We start from the raw sequence: 13893 nt of genomic DNA on the forward strand, positions 1-13893 counted from the left end.
AAGTCGTGCCTCTAGGGGGTGCCCATGTCAGGGAAGACAAGAATTCCTCTGGCAATGGCAGTAAGGTCCAGGGATGCAGGAGGGTCATGGAGAACCTGGGAAGCAGAAGGCAGTAGCAGCAGGAGCAGGATGGGGGCTGGATAAAGTTCAAAGGCTCAGCATCAAGGTCAGCTGGGGCTTTTCTCTCACTGTTTATGGGCAGTCTTATTACAGGACACTAAGAGAAATAAGATGACCAGAACGCAGAATGAGATTCCACTGGCACCCCCACCACCTTCACCACCTTCTCCCTCTGGATCTCTTTGGAAACCACAGAAATAATGACCCACAGACCTCAGTGTAAATGGCCCCAGAGAAATGTGACTCTGTCCGGGCCATCCAGCACTTCAGCCACAGGTTAGCATGATGCGGGGAGTCTCATCCCAAACTCACACCGCAGAGCCACCCCTTGAACTGCGTCTCCAGCTCTCCCAGTCCAGCCCCCTTGTCACCGGTGTCCAGTGTCTACATCTTTCACGCGGCTCTGGGGCAGGGGGCGGTCTGACCTTTCTCAACCTCCTCTCTCCAGCCCATTGTTTGTTGTTGTTTTCGAAGATGGGACAAAGGGAGGCCACAGCCGCGTTGCTGCCAACACCTGTGGAAGCCCACTGGAAGGTCTCTAGAAGGCCTAGTGTTAGATTTGAACAGACTGTTCTAAAGTTCCACAAGGCATCACATGAAGGGAGGGCTGAAGACACTGCAGGTACTAATCAGCTGTGACACAGCAGACACCGTGCATTGAGTCCCCATACATTCCTGGATTATCTTTGGCAAAAGGACTGAGAGACTCATTCTTGGCCCTCAGAAAGCTTAAAGTCCAACCGTCCACTCTACAGATAAGGAGTTCTCATGAGGTGAACTGACATGCTGTACAGTGGGTAACTGAAAAGTTGTAGCCCTGGTTTTGTTCGAAAACAATTTAGTTCATTATCATGCCCAATAAGAAAATACTTGAGTCGTAAATGCATTTGAAACAAAGGTCAGTTTCCAGCTGTAACGAAATGCACACATCCAAAAGAGGCCGAGAAAAACAAGCGCAAATTTGCACGAAAACTAAACATGCTATATTAAAAAATTTTAGGGGGTGATTACTTTTTGGATAAACAAATCCTTTATTTTGTCAAAAAGGATTCACCACAGGGTGCTCTTAGGTCAGGGTGGGGAATTATGTCTATATTGAGGCCACTGATGCTAGAACAATCAATTGGAGGGTTGCACAAATAAAAAGACAAAGTATGGTTTATTTCATTTCATTCTGCTTTAGAGATCACCTACTATTTAAATTAAGAACAGAAAACATAGAATCCCATTTAGTAAACACAAACAAAAACATACACAGTTAACAGAGCATGAAAATAGAATCAGATTAAGAAGCAGCAAAGAGTGATGCTCAGGGAGTGAGGCACAATCTTTCTGTTGCCAAAACTGACAGGCGAAGTTTAGATCCTCACCTGAAACATCCCCAGCTCTCATGAGGCTGTGTTCCCAAATTCCAGGGATTAAGATGGCTAATGGGAACTCATAAAGTATTTTCCCATGAAAATAATATAAATGGCAAAGTGGGTGTGAGGTTACCAGGCTTGACCTCAAGACTAGGTTAACTCCAAAGGGAGCTACTCCACATCTCCACATGTGGGAGGTCAGTTCACTCACCCATCCTCTCCACTGACCAGAGGCTGCCCCATCCTTCATTCCTCTCTCAAGCCACAGACACAGACCATTATCAGTTCCTTTCTTCCTCCTGCCTCCCTGGGGCACTGATCAGCTCACTTTATATACTCCTTCCCTTGGCAATTTCTTCCACTCTTAGGGCTTCTTCGGTACCCTTATGTAGGCGGGTACCACAAGCTTTCAGTGGGGGACACTCGAGAAGAGGGATCATGATACGACTCACACATGGTGGCCATGATGGGTCAGGCGCAAGAAGAAGAGAAAAAGCAAAAAAGAGATTCTCTGTGGCCCCTGAGAGAAGAAGCCAGCCTTGTTCTTTTCTCTTCAGTCTCTAGTCAAGTCCCCAACAGGCCAGTTCTTCTGCTTCTGTCCTTGGATGGCCATGAGAATATATTCTTAAATAAACTCCTTTATCGACCTATCTTGAGTACGATTCTGTATCTCAAAACCAAAAGAACCTTGCCTAGAATGTCAGGCGCTAAACTCTTATTTGTCCTGGTTTCTCAAGTTAATCTTCCAGTTTTGACTCAGGCCCATTGGCAGGGGCGGGGGGCAGGGGTGGCTGGAATAACGGCTCCCTGGATGGATGGCCAAGGGTGGTCACTGCCCCTCCCCCACCTGGCTCTGCACCCTGTTGTGACTCCAAATGGACTCCCAGCCCAGTTTCTCCAAATTCTGACAAATGCAGTCATAATAAAAAATCAACCTAAAGGTGAATTTACTTTTCCCAACGCTTCAAGTTCACAGTGAATTCTGGCTTCAGTCCAAGGTGTAATCAGCCTCTGAATGAGGTCCCAGGGAACCAGATGATAGAATCCTTATGCTGCATTCTTTTTTCCTTCCCAAAGAGCAGTTGTGCACTTTATCAGATGCCTCTTTATCATCTCAAATCATCTTACTAAACTGAAAATTTTATGAGCGGAATAACTGTCAGGCGTCACCCGGTTCCTGTACCCCAGCCCTCCTCTTCTCCAGCTGCTGACTGCTGTCTGCACGCACAGCCAGCCCCGTCCTCGGGTGGGGGGATTTAAGGATTTGGGGCTCAACACTCGAGGGTCACAGCAGCACATCATCTTTGGCTCCGATTTTGATCTGAGGGATTCTGCTTAATTTCAGACCTTTGTCCCCATCTTGTTCTCTCAGGCCAAGCCTCTGACTTCTTGTCCTCCTTAATACCCACTTCACGGAAGAATCAGGTGTCCTTGCCTTGTTCTTCTGAGCTCCCAGCACAGCACTGGAACTCTCTGTGAGTTCTATTAAAGGCCTCTCTGATGTTATTTGCCTGGGTCTCTGGCCTCACACAAACATTCCTGCCTCCCATCAGGCCCTGTGTCCCAAACTGGACACCCAACACCAACTTCTGCCTGGATGACGACTGTTACCTGGGGCTTTCTCTCCAGGTGTGAGTTCTGCCCACTGGACCATGTCTCCTCTGGGAGGTCGGTGGGGCTCCACACCAGCGGGGTCACAGGTCCTCCCCCCCCACAGCCTGCCCCATTCCTCCAGTACTGCCAAAGCATGACCATAATCACTTCCATCATTAAAACTCCATCTCCGGGCTTCCCTGGTGGCGCAGTGGTTGAGTGTCTGCCTGCCGATGCAGGAGACGCGGGTTCGTGCCCCGGTCCGGGAAGATCCCACATGCCGCGGAGCGGCTGAGCCTGTGAGCCATGGCCACTGAGGCTGCACGTCCGTAGCTTGTGCTCCGCAACGGGAGAGGCCACAACAGTGAGAGGCCCGTGTACCGCAAAAAAAAAAAACAAAAAAAAAACTCCATCTCCTTAATGGCAGAAGAAAAAAGTGGGTACGGCTGTATCCTTGGTGCTGAACACAGAAGAGGTCCCCAATTAGCATCTGTTCCTTGAAGGAAGGAAAGAGGGAGAGGCAGGAGAGAGAGGGAAAAGGACAGTAATCAAGAAGGTGGTGTGAGAGGGTCAGCAGAACTGACACAAGGGGAGTGTAGGTCATGCCAGAGGAGCAGTGTAGCCATAAAGATGAAGTTCTAGACCATGGGAGCCAAGGTGAACTGCCACGGGAGGGGCAGGGGTGAAATGGAGCCGTCAACGGTGGGGTGGGGGGAGTGGGCGCAGGTCTGTGAAGAAAAGGGCTGAGCAGAGCCCTGGAGGAGTAAGCAGGAAGGCCAGCACCCTCTCTCTGCTTTGGAAAAGACCTAACAACCACACCTGGGGTTCTGTCTGAAGGGCTCAGTAAAGACAAGCTATTGACCATGTGGCCAAAGAATGCCCTTTTCAGACATTCCCTGCAAGGTGATCTGGGCTTGCCCAGCCCAAGTGCATCACCCCTGAGCATAAGCCTTTCTTCCATTGCAGGCTCCCACTCTAAGCATCACACATTCAAACAAACAGGGGAGCAGAGGGGCAAGGAGGCCATCATGCACTCCTGAGACTCCATCCTCAACTCACAAGGGTTTCTCTGGTGCTGTCGCTGTGCCCAGGCTGATGCTGGAACTAAAGAGGGAGGGCCAAGGCCAAACAAAGACAAGTCACAGCTGTTGACAGTCTGGTGGATGCAGCAAGGCACATACTGAATGGCAACCTGAGATGACAGAGGGCAGGATGAAGTGCAGCCCCAGAAGTGAGTAGAACTTGCCCATGTCTCCTATCAACACCTCTCAAAGGTAGTCGTGGGGGGACTAAGTCTTCACAGCTCAAGACAACAGGGTTAGTGGTGATGCCAGCATCTATTTCCAGAAGCAATGGAGTGAAGAGGCTAAAAGCAGCCTTTGACATTAGACAGAGTTAGGTCCTAATCTTGGCTCTGCCAATAATTAGTTGTGTGATCAAAGAAATGTTACTCACCTCTCTGAACACACCTGTAGGTATCAACAGTACCTGCCACATAGAGCTGTTGCTTGAAGATAAATGAGATCAGACTTCCCTGGTGGCACAGTGGTTAAGAATCCACCTGCCAATGCAGGGTACACAGGTTCGATCCCCGGTTCTGGAAGATCCCACATGCCGGAGCAACTAAGCCCATGCGCCGCAACTACTGAGCCTGCGCTCTACAGCCCACGAGCCACAACTACTGAGTCCGTGTGCCACGCTACTGAAGCCCGCGCACCTAGAGCCCGTGTTCTGCAACAAGAGAAGCCACCGCAATGAGAAGCCCATGCACCACAACTAAGAGTAGACCCTGCTCACCACAACTAGAGAAAGACCGCGCGCAGCAACGGAAGACCCAACACAGCCAAAAATAAATAAATAAATAAATAAATAAATAAATCTAAAAAAAAAGATTAATGAGATCATTTAAGACAAAAGTAGCACACAACAAATTGTAGTTATTATTATTCTTTTTGTTGTTGCTATCAAAGAAGAACCAGCATCTAATCAATTCTCAGATCTCTGTTTGGCCAACTTCATGACCTAGAGTTTGACTCAGGAGGACTAGGAAAGGCTTCATGTTGGAGATTGATAGAGATCCCCCATGTGCTGGTGGAATCTAAATCCAAGGATCTGGTCAGGTCACACTGGTGCAGGTCCAGCTCCAGAGACTCCAGGGGGGTGCAGGCAGGGTACTGCAAAGGAGAAGACTTCCAAGGCATCTAGGAAGTGTGGAGTCTGAGACACAGAGGTGGGCCGGGGAGGAGAGAAGGCAGGACCCAGCATACAGGCAGCCATGCGGCTACTATTTCTTGAGCACCTACGAGGCGTCAGACTCTGGGGTGAGTGCTTTACCTCCTACACTTGCCCAATCCCCCCTCTCCAATCCCATTTTCCAAATAAGGAAGGAGGCTCCCTTACTCCTGCAGTTAGTCAGTACAGAGCCAGGGAGGCCTGCCTGACTCCAGTACCCATGCCTTTCTACACTGCAACTCTAGGATCCAGGATGTCCACGTGAGAACACCTCCAACAGAGTGGAAACAGACAGAAAAAGGGGGCTGTGGACTTGAGGTGCATAACTGGGGATCCACGGAGTAAAATTCTTGAAATTGCAAACAAAATTGTGTGTGTACCTTTTTCTCGGAGAAGTGCTGAAAATATTCATCAGACTCTCAAAGGGTGTGGGAACCACAAAATGTTAAGTACAATACACGTAGAGAAAAGAAGTCCCCAAAACCTCATTCCAAAGCTCTTGAGGAGACAGTGGAAAGGACGAGTAAGAGTGCCCCCTGACAGCTTCTTGTCCCTCTACTCCAGTGGCCCCAGCGGCAGAGGCCACCAGATCTCACCGAGACGGTGTTCCATGATGTGAGAGAAGACAGCCTCGAACCCAGCTAACTGTCTCAGCAAGTCTAACCTGGCATTCATCCGTAAGCTCAGGACACTGTCCTTTCTACAGATGTCACAGGGAGCCACCACTGCCCCCACTTCTTTCCTGGACACTGGTCAGTCAGCAGCACTCCCACCACCAATAAAGAAAATTAATGAAAAGACGAAGCCATGTCTACAAAGCCTGGGGAACGTCTCCATGGGAGCAGAGCCAGAAGCACCGCAGCCTGTCGATCGGGCTGCTCAAAGCAGCCCCACTCGTGAGTTCTCTCAAGGGCCTCAAAGCTAAAAACATGTTGGGGACAGAGATGTTGGGTCCCTTTTAGACCCTCAAGCCTTGGAAGGCAGGACCCAGAAACCCGTGTAGTACATGAGGGTCTCTCACGGGTGCGTTTTAGCCTTTTGTGCCTAAATTTAGTCCCTCGATGCCCAATGGCCTTTGTGTCCCCTCTTTTCTCCAGCCTGAAACACCAGCGTTCAAATCCAGGTGCAGGTAGTCATTCCATTGGATATGGTTTCAGGAGACCCTCTCTTCAGAGGGGACACTTGAGACCAGGTGACGGTAGCATGTGCCCCTCCAAGTCATAGACAGCATAGGAAAAGGAACTCAAGGAGTTGAAGACTCTGTGGGGTCCATCTCTGAGTGATGAGGCCCAGGGAGAGGAGGCAAGTTAGCCAAACGAACGTCTTCGACTCTCTCCTGCTAATTTATTATTTTGAACGCAAATGCACAACCTCTTAGGCTTATGTGGATGCCCTACACAGATGGCAGGAGTTTAGACTAAGGTTGGTTTCTTAAATAGAGGTGGACACGGCCCAGTGGCTCAGAATAGACAAGACGGGAAACATCAGCTTCCATCAGAGCCAATAAGCAATGAAAGCCATTTCCCCTTCCAGAGTCTTCATTACAAAGAGCAAGAAATCAGATCCCTTACCCTGAGGGAGATAACTGCAAGATGAGGTTTCCTCTCCAAGTTTCCAAGACGTTCGCAAAGATGAGAATGTTCAACTTTGCTTCCAGGACTCTTTAGGGAAGAAATAAACAACCAAAAAGTCCCCAGACATCAACCACACGGGGCTTTCCTCCACACCTTGTGTGGTTAGGGGGTGAGGTGTCCCAGAACTCAGAAGTGGGGGTGTCAGGTTCTGCACCACCACATCGAAGAGGATGCAGGAGGATGGGAGTGTGTGTGTGCCTGCTCATGTATCTGTGTGTGTGTCCAGCTAAGTACTTCCTTCACTACACAGCTAATCCGATTAGCAGCTTTAGGAAACTCGGCAATGTTAATTCAAGGGCCCCATTCATAGAACAGCTTGGCCCATGCCTGCCCAGAACTCCCATTCTTCTCACTGCAAATAAAATGCACACAGAAGGACTTTCTCTCCCTGAAGAATGCGCTCTTGCCTCCTTGCCCCCAAGCACATCCAAAAGGCTGCTGCCATTTCCTCTGGAGGCTCTCACGGCAGGGGAACGGGACTGTCTGAAAATGGGGGGAAAATAGCGCTCTCTCCATCTGAGGCACAAAACAAGGTTAATTTTAACAGCGCTGTCAACCCAGGTGGACTCCCAAGCTGGCAGCTGTGCTGACTAAAGAGGTATCATGAATCCCACCAGATGTAGGGCCCTGGGTGAGTCTTAGGCTGTCCGTGGACCTTCAGTTCTTTTTCTGTAGAATGGGGACTTGGAGCAGAGGGCAGAGCTGGAACAGAAGGCTGGAAGGAAGGACACTCGGGGCCTGTAGACACGATGTCACTGCGTCTGGCAGGAGGCTGAGGGGCGGGAAGGGAGCCGGATATGTAAGTTGTGGATAAAGCGTGGAGGGCCTTGGGGGCCAGATAAGGAATGTTTCTGATAAGTGATAGGCAGCCATGGAAGGGTTTTAGAAAACACAGTGGTATCAGCTATCTAGGGCTGCCGTAACAAGTTACCACAGAGTTGGAGGCTTAAAAACAGAAATCCATTCTCTCACAGTTCTGAAGCCTAGAAGTCTGAAATCAAGGTGTTGGCAGGGCCGTGCTCCCTCTGCAGGCTCTGCAAGAATCCTTCCTTGCCTCTTCCTAGTCTGTGGCAGCTCCCGGCAATTCTTGGTGCCCCCTGGCTTATGGCTGCATCATTCCAGTCTCTGCCTCTCTCTTTCACGTGGCCTTCCTCTGTGTGTCTCTCTGAGTCCTCTCCTCTTCTTATAAGGACTCCGGTCATTGGATTGAGGGCACCCCTAAATCCAGGCTGATCTCAAGATCCTTAACTAATTAGATGTGCAAAGACTTTATTTCCAAATGAGGTCACATTCTGGGGTTCAAGTAGACATAAATTTGGGGGGGACACTATTCAACCCAATACGGTGGTTGCAAGGTCAGGTCCAGGAAGATCACCTGGAAGCAGGATGCGGAAGCAGAGACTGGAGGCAGGGAGACTGATCGGAAGTAATCACCACGAGCCTGGGGTCCTAAGTGAACAGCGAGGATGCTCCCTACTGGGGGCCCGAGAGCTCTCAGAGGCTTTTTTTCTGTGGCCAGCACAGCACCCTGAGTGGGCTCTCATACCAACCCGGGCACAAGGTCTTTGCTCGCTTCCTGGTCCAGAAAGACTCCAGCTACTTTCCCAGGGCTGGCAAAGGAATGACTGCATGCACCTCTGTTGTTTTCCATTCCTTCCACCTGGCAACATGGCAGATGGGTTGGTACAATGGAGGACACAGCCTAGGAGATGGGAAACCTGGGTTCTCGTTCTGGTTCTTCCACTGACTGAATGTGGGACATTGGGCACATCTATGAAACGAGGGAGACTAGATCACTTCTAAGGCAATGACATCGTTTCATTCTGCAACCAGGAAAGCAGCTTCAAGTTCACAGGATAAACCAGGGAAAGGACGCATCTAGGGCTGCATTGCATCCCATCCACCTCCAGGGATTAAGCCCTCTTCCCACGCCACCGCCCAAAAAACCAGGGGCAATTACCAAAGCTTGGAAATGAAATAACCGATATCTAAGAACACATCCTTTCACACATGTGGAAGTAGAAAGAGCAGATAAAGGTGTGGTTCCTTTTCAATTTTTTTTTTAATCAAAGCAAATGTTTAAAGAACAATAGCACAGTGTTGTTCACAGCATCAACATTTCTAACAGAAAAAAACACTACAGAAAAGAAGGGAAACAACCGTCATGTCCATCTGTATGGATTCATTCGATAAATGGTGGCAGAGTTGCATATTAAATGTGATAGACCTCAAAGTACCACGTGAAAAGATGTCCATGGTGTGGTGTTAAAGACACAGGTTACACAACAGGGTGTTAAGAAAAATTCCTTTTATGTTTAAAAAATATCTGCACATGGCCTAAGCACAGTAAGGCTGGAAGGAATCCAGCAAACAGATTATGATGGGGACCCCCAGGCCTGGGATAAAAGGGGATTTTCACTTTCTACAATTTTGAGCTATTGCACTTTTTTTTTTTTTTTAACAACTAGCAGTGTTAGTTTAATCAGCAAAAATAATTTAAAATATTCCCATTCTGAAAATAAAATAACTATTTTAGATAGATGCAAAGTACTATTGGCCCTCAGAGAAAACTGATCAGGGTAAGAATCACCTTGCCATAAAAACATAGTGGAAAAAAAAATACATATCTCAAGCTTGGGAAGGAGGAAACACCAGAAAGGTACATGTTTCAAAGGCCTCTTGCCCAAGCCCCCGAAGTTCCCTCCAGCACGTAGCAAATTTCTCCCATTCTCCACTTTAGCCTTAAACCCTCCCAGGTCAGTGTTCTTTCTGCAAATACTACTACTACTAATAATAAGGAAGAGAAGGCAGAGTTGATACTTATTGCACATTTCTTATATGCCAGGCACTGCACTCAGCACTTTCCACGTATTCTTCCTTTTCTCCTCACAACATCACTCTGAGGTAAGGATTATTACTATTCCCATTTGACAGATGAAGAAACTGAGGCCCAGCCCGAGGATTCAAGCCCAGACAGTCTGAGACCAAAGCCTGTGACGGTGGTCAGCGCTTTCACTGCCCTCCTGGGAGCAAAGCCCTGTGGGAGTTCTTCACCCCAAGGCCCCTGGGAGATGCTCCAGGGCCTGCCAGTCTCTGTCTATCTCTTCCCTCTCCCCTATCCAACAATGCTGGCCAGTGCCTTCTAGATACAAAGTGCCGGGCCACCTCTGAGGGATCCAAAGTCAAATATATGTGGACTCTGCCCTCTCTCAGCTCACAGGGGAGAAGGAAAAAGAAGACAGGTACTCAGGTTCTTAGACCATGAGGCTGACCATGGCGGTCAACTGCCATGGTGGCTGGCCAAGGCCCAGACTCTCTCTGGGGTCTCTCACTCACATTTGCCAAGCTTGGGTCCCCATGCTGTGCCATGGTAGGTCCCCCAAGGACAGCAGAAGGATTGCTGACAGGACCAACCCTGAGCATTCGTGATGGTGTCCTATGCTGTGCAGGTCTGGAGGTGTAAGTGGGGTCCCCAAGCCAGAGAGACCAAGACCCAAAGGCCTCCTTGGATCCTGCGTGGTCACCCCCCACCCCCTGCCCTGCTTTCCAAATCCATGTGTACCCACACAGAGTGTAAACTGGTACTACCACTTGGGAAATCTGACTGATTCTACTAATAACTTACATATACCCTGTGACCCAGCAATTCCATTCCTGGAAATGAGTGCCGAAGGATATGTACAAGAAAGACAATAGCAGCTTTAGTTATCATAGCCCCAAACTGTCAACTGTCCAAATGGTTGTCAACAGAAGAATGAATAAACCAGGGTACATTCATTCAGGAGAACACTGCAAAAGATGAAAGGACAAACCAGCGCTCCACCCAGCAACATGGGGGAATTTCACAGCCACAAAGCTGAGGGAAAGGAGACAGACACAAACACACACTGCATGGTTCCATTCATGCAGGTAAACTGCATCTGTGGGGACTTCCCTGGTGGTGCTGTGGTTAAGAATCTGCCTGCCAATGCAGGGGACATGGGTTCGATCCCTGGTCTGGGAAGATCCCACATGCCGCTGAGCAACTAAGCCCGTGAGCCACAGCTACTGAGCCCGCGTGCTGCAATTACTGAAGCCCGTGTGCCTAGACTCCATGCTCTACAACAAGAGAAGCACTCGCTCTCGCAACTAGAGAAAGCCTGTCCACAGGAATGAAAACCCAACATGACCAAAAAATAAATAAAAATAAAAATAAAATGCATCTGTGTGGAGAGAGGTCAGACTAGTGGCTGCTGGGGGGTGGGTGCTGGCTGGAAGGAGGCATGAGGGAGTCTCCAGGGGTCTGGAAATGTTCCATCCTTTGGTCTGGGTGGTGGTTACGTGGACACGAACACATGTAAAAGTACATCACACTCTATGTTTGAGCTACATGAGGTTCACTAGTTTTAAGTACTAAAGTAATAGTGCAAAAAGGAAAGTTAAAAAATTAAATCAGGGCTTCCCTGGTGGCGCAGTGGTTGAGAGTCCGCCTGCCAATGCAGGGGACACGGGTTCGTGCCCCGGTCTGGGAAGATCCCACATGCCGCTGAGCGGCTGGGCCCGTGAGCCATGGCCGCTGAGCCTGCGCGTCCGGAGCCTGTGCTCCACAACGGGAGAGGCCACAACAGTGAGAGGCGCGTGTACCGCAAAAACAAACAAACAAAAAAATTAAATCACACGAAGTTACAATCAGATCAACTTCTCTAGGCCTCCAGGTAAGAATCTGGCGGGGTGGGGGGAGGGGGGAGCGTATGATGACTTGGAGTGACAGAATTATGAAGAGATGCTGCCTTTTGTTAGACCTCAATTAAGGTTGTGTATACAATGGTGTGAAAAATAATCTGGATTCCAAAACCCCATTTAAAATTCAAATGGACTTTTCAAAACATCCACGAGAGGTCCCCCAAATCCGAAGAAGTGATAATCATAGAGCCAGACACCAAAAACGTGCCTAATCGTTCCTCCCTCCTCCCGACCACTGGTGATGAGGACCCCTGGCCTTGTGACAGCCTTTGCCCTCTTGCCTTCCTCATCCTTACATCCTGTGTGGAGCCTGGCCTAGCTCCTGTAGCTGCTCATGTCCCCCTGAGCGGTGGGAGGCACCCCCCACTCTGGGCACAGCCCTACCACCCCCCCCAGAAAGAGGGAACCAACCACTGGACAAGAAGGAAGCATGTGACCTCCTTAGTGTAGGTTGCCATCCCAGTTCCCACCCCAAGAAGGACGACTCCCTCGGTCTGGAATGTCCTTCTCTAACCTCTGACTCCTTCTTCTCCAGCCTGGGAAACCCCTCCACCTCCCCAGGACCCCCTCCTCTGGGAGGCCTTTCTGGCTCTCCCCACAGCAATGGTCCCAGTTCTTCTTAGTGCCCTCCACTCCCACTGTGCTTCCTGGGACACCCCACCTCCACCTCTCACTCTTTACCCTTTTTGGTTTCCGCATCTATTTCCTCCAATAGCTGGTAAGTCCTTAAAAAGAGAAACCTCATGGCTTCCCTGGTGGCTCAGTGGTTGAGAGTCCGCCTGCCGACGCAGGGGACACGGGTTCGTGTCCCGGTCCAGGAAGATCCCACATGCCGCAGAGCGGCTGGGCCCGTGAGCCATGGCTGCTGAGGCTGTGCGTCCGGAGCCTGTGCTCCGCAACGGGAGAGGCCACAGCAGGGAGAGGCCCGCGTACCACAAAAAAAAAAAAAAAAAAAAAAGAGAAACCTCAGTCTATACCATCTCAGGGTCTGGCACAAGACCTGGCACAAAGTGAACACTCCATAGAGGTTTCAATGAATAAGTGAGTGAGTGAGTGAGTGAATGAATGAATTGGGACCACATCCAGAAACATGAATACAATATATTCTTCTCCTTCCCTCCCAAGTGGATACAGATCGCAGGGCCTTTTGTGCCAGGAAATACTGAAATGAAGAACTGGTGAATTAGTTCTGGTGGAATCTTGGAGCCTTGCAAGACACTCAGGGATGGGGGGCTTTGGGGATGTACTTGGAATCTACCAGGTTCATCAGCAGAGGGAAAGGGGTTGCCTTGACAACCCCGCTCCCATCATCACCACCAGCAAGCAGCATGGTGAGGCTGCCCAAGCACCCAGCGCGGAGCCCAGCAACCTCAGGGCAGCTGGTGGGCTGTGGAGAGCAGCGGGAGAGGGGGCTCCACCAAGACTCCCCCAAGCCAAAGATGAGCACATCACGTTCTTATTCAGAAACCTTGGGCAGGACCCCTGCCACCCACAGGGGAGAGCTCCAGCTCATCAGCGCAAGAGGCACCAGGGGAGTTGCCTCCTACTCTGGGCACATTCCCACCCACCCCGCCAACAGGCACCTTCATCATCTACCCCAGCAACTTCTCCTGGTGCTTCTCTCTACGACAGCCCCCCGCAAGAGCCACCCTCCAGTGACCCACACCTTCCCCCTGTTCCTCAACTTAAGACAGCCCCTCTCATACTCCCTGCCTCTGCACACAGTTTCTCCTCTGCTGAAATATCTTTTCTTGATTCTTTCCCTAAGGAACTCCTACTCATCCTTCAAGACACAAGGCAAGAGTGCCCATTCCCATGATGCCTTTCTTGGCCCATCTTCTTCCCACTGCTCTTGATTCATTGTAGCTCTTGTCATGAGGAATTACAGTTTATCTATCTACCCTTCAGCCTCATTCCTCCGGACTGGGGTGCTTAGTGATAACATCTGCCTTTGCCGGAGAACGTGCCATGTGCTAGGCACCAGGTTAGCCTGTTACTTTTGGAGTCGATCCTCCCAACCCCTGCTGAAGTGAGTGCTGGTTTCATCCCCATTTTACAGATAGGAAAACTGAACTTTGGAGATGTTAGCAAGCTTGTCCACCCTGTCTGCCTGGCGTGAAAGGTCTCCTTGAAGTCAGAGGTCACATCTTATTCCTCTTTCTCTCACCAGCACTGCATTAGATCCGTGATAGGTACTAAAAAAGGGGGGTGGTGTATAAACTTCAGTTATA

The 13893-nt window shown here is 49.8% G+C and overlaps 1 protein-coding gene across 1 annotated transcript in view; it reads right to left on the reverse strand.

The window, feature by feature from the left end:
• TLL2 (tolloid like 2) overlaps positions 1 to 13893 on the reverse strand; it is a gene marked incomplete at both ends in the record, with an annotated part of 128604 nt that overhangs the window by 83254 nt on the left and 31457 nt on the right. The gene's annotated exons all lie outside the window — the stretch shown is intronic.

This window comes from Grampus griseus (genome assembly GCF_964374135.1).
Source record: "Grampus griseus genome assembly, chromosome: 16".
Lineage (NCBI taxonomy): Eukaryota > Metazoa > Chordata > Mammalia > Artiodactyla > Delphinidae > Grampus > Grampus griseus.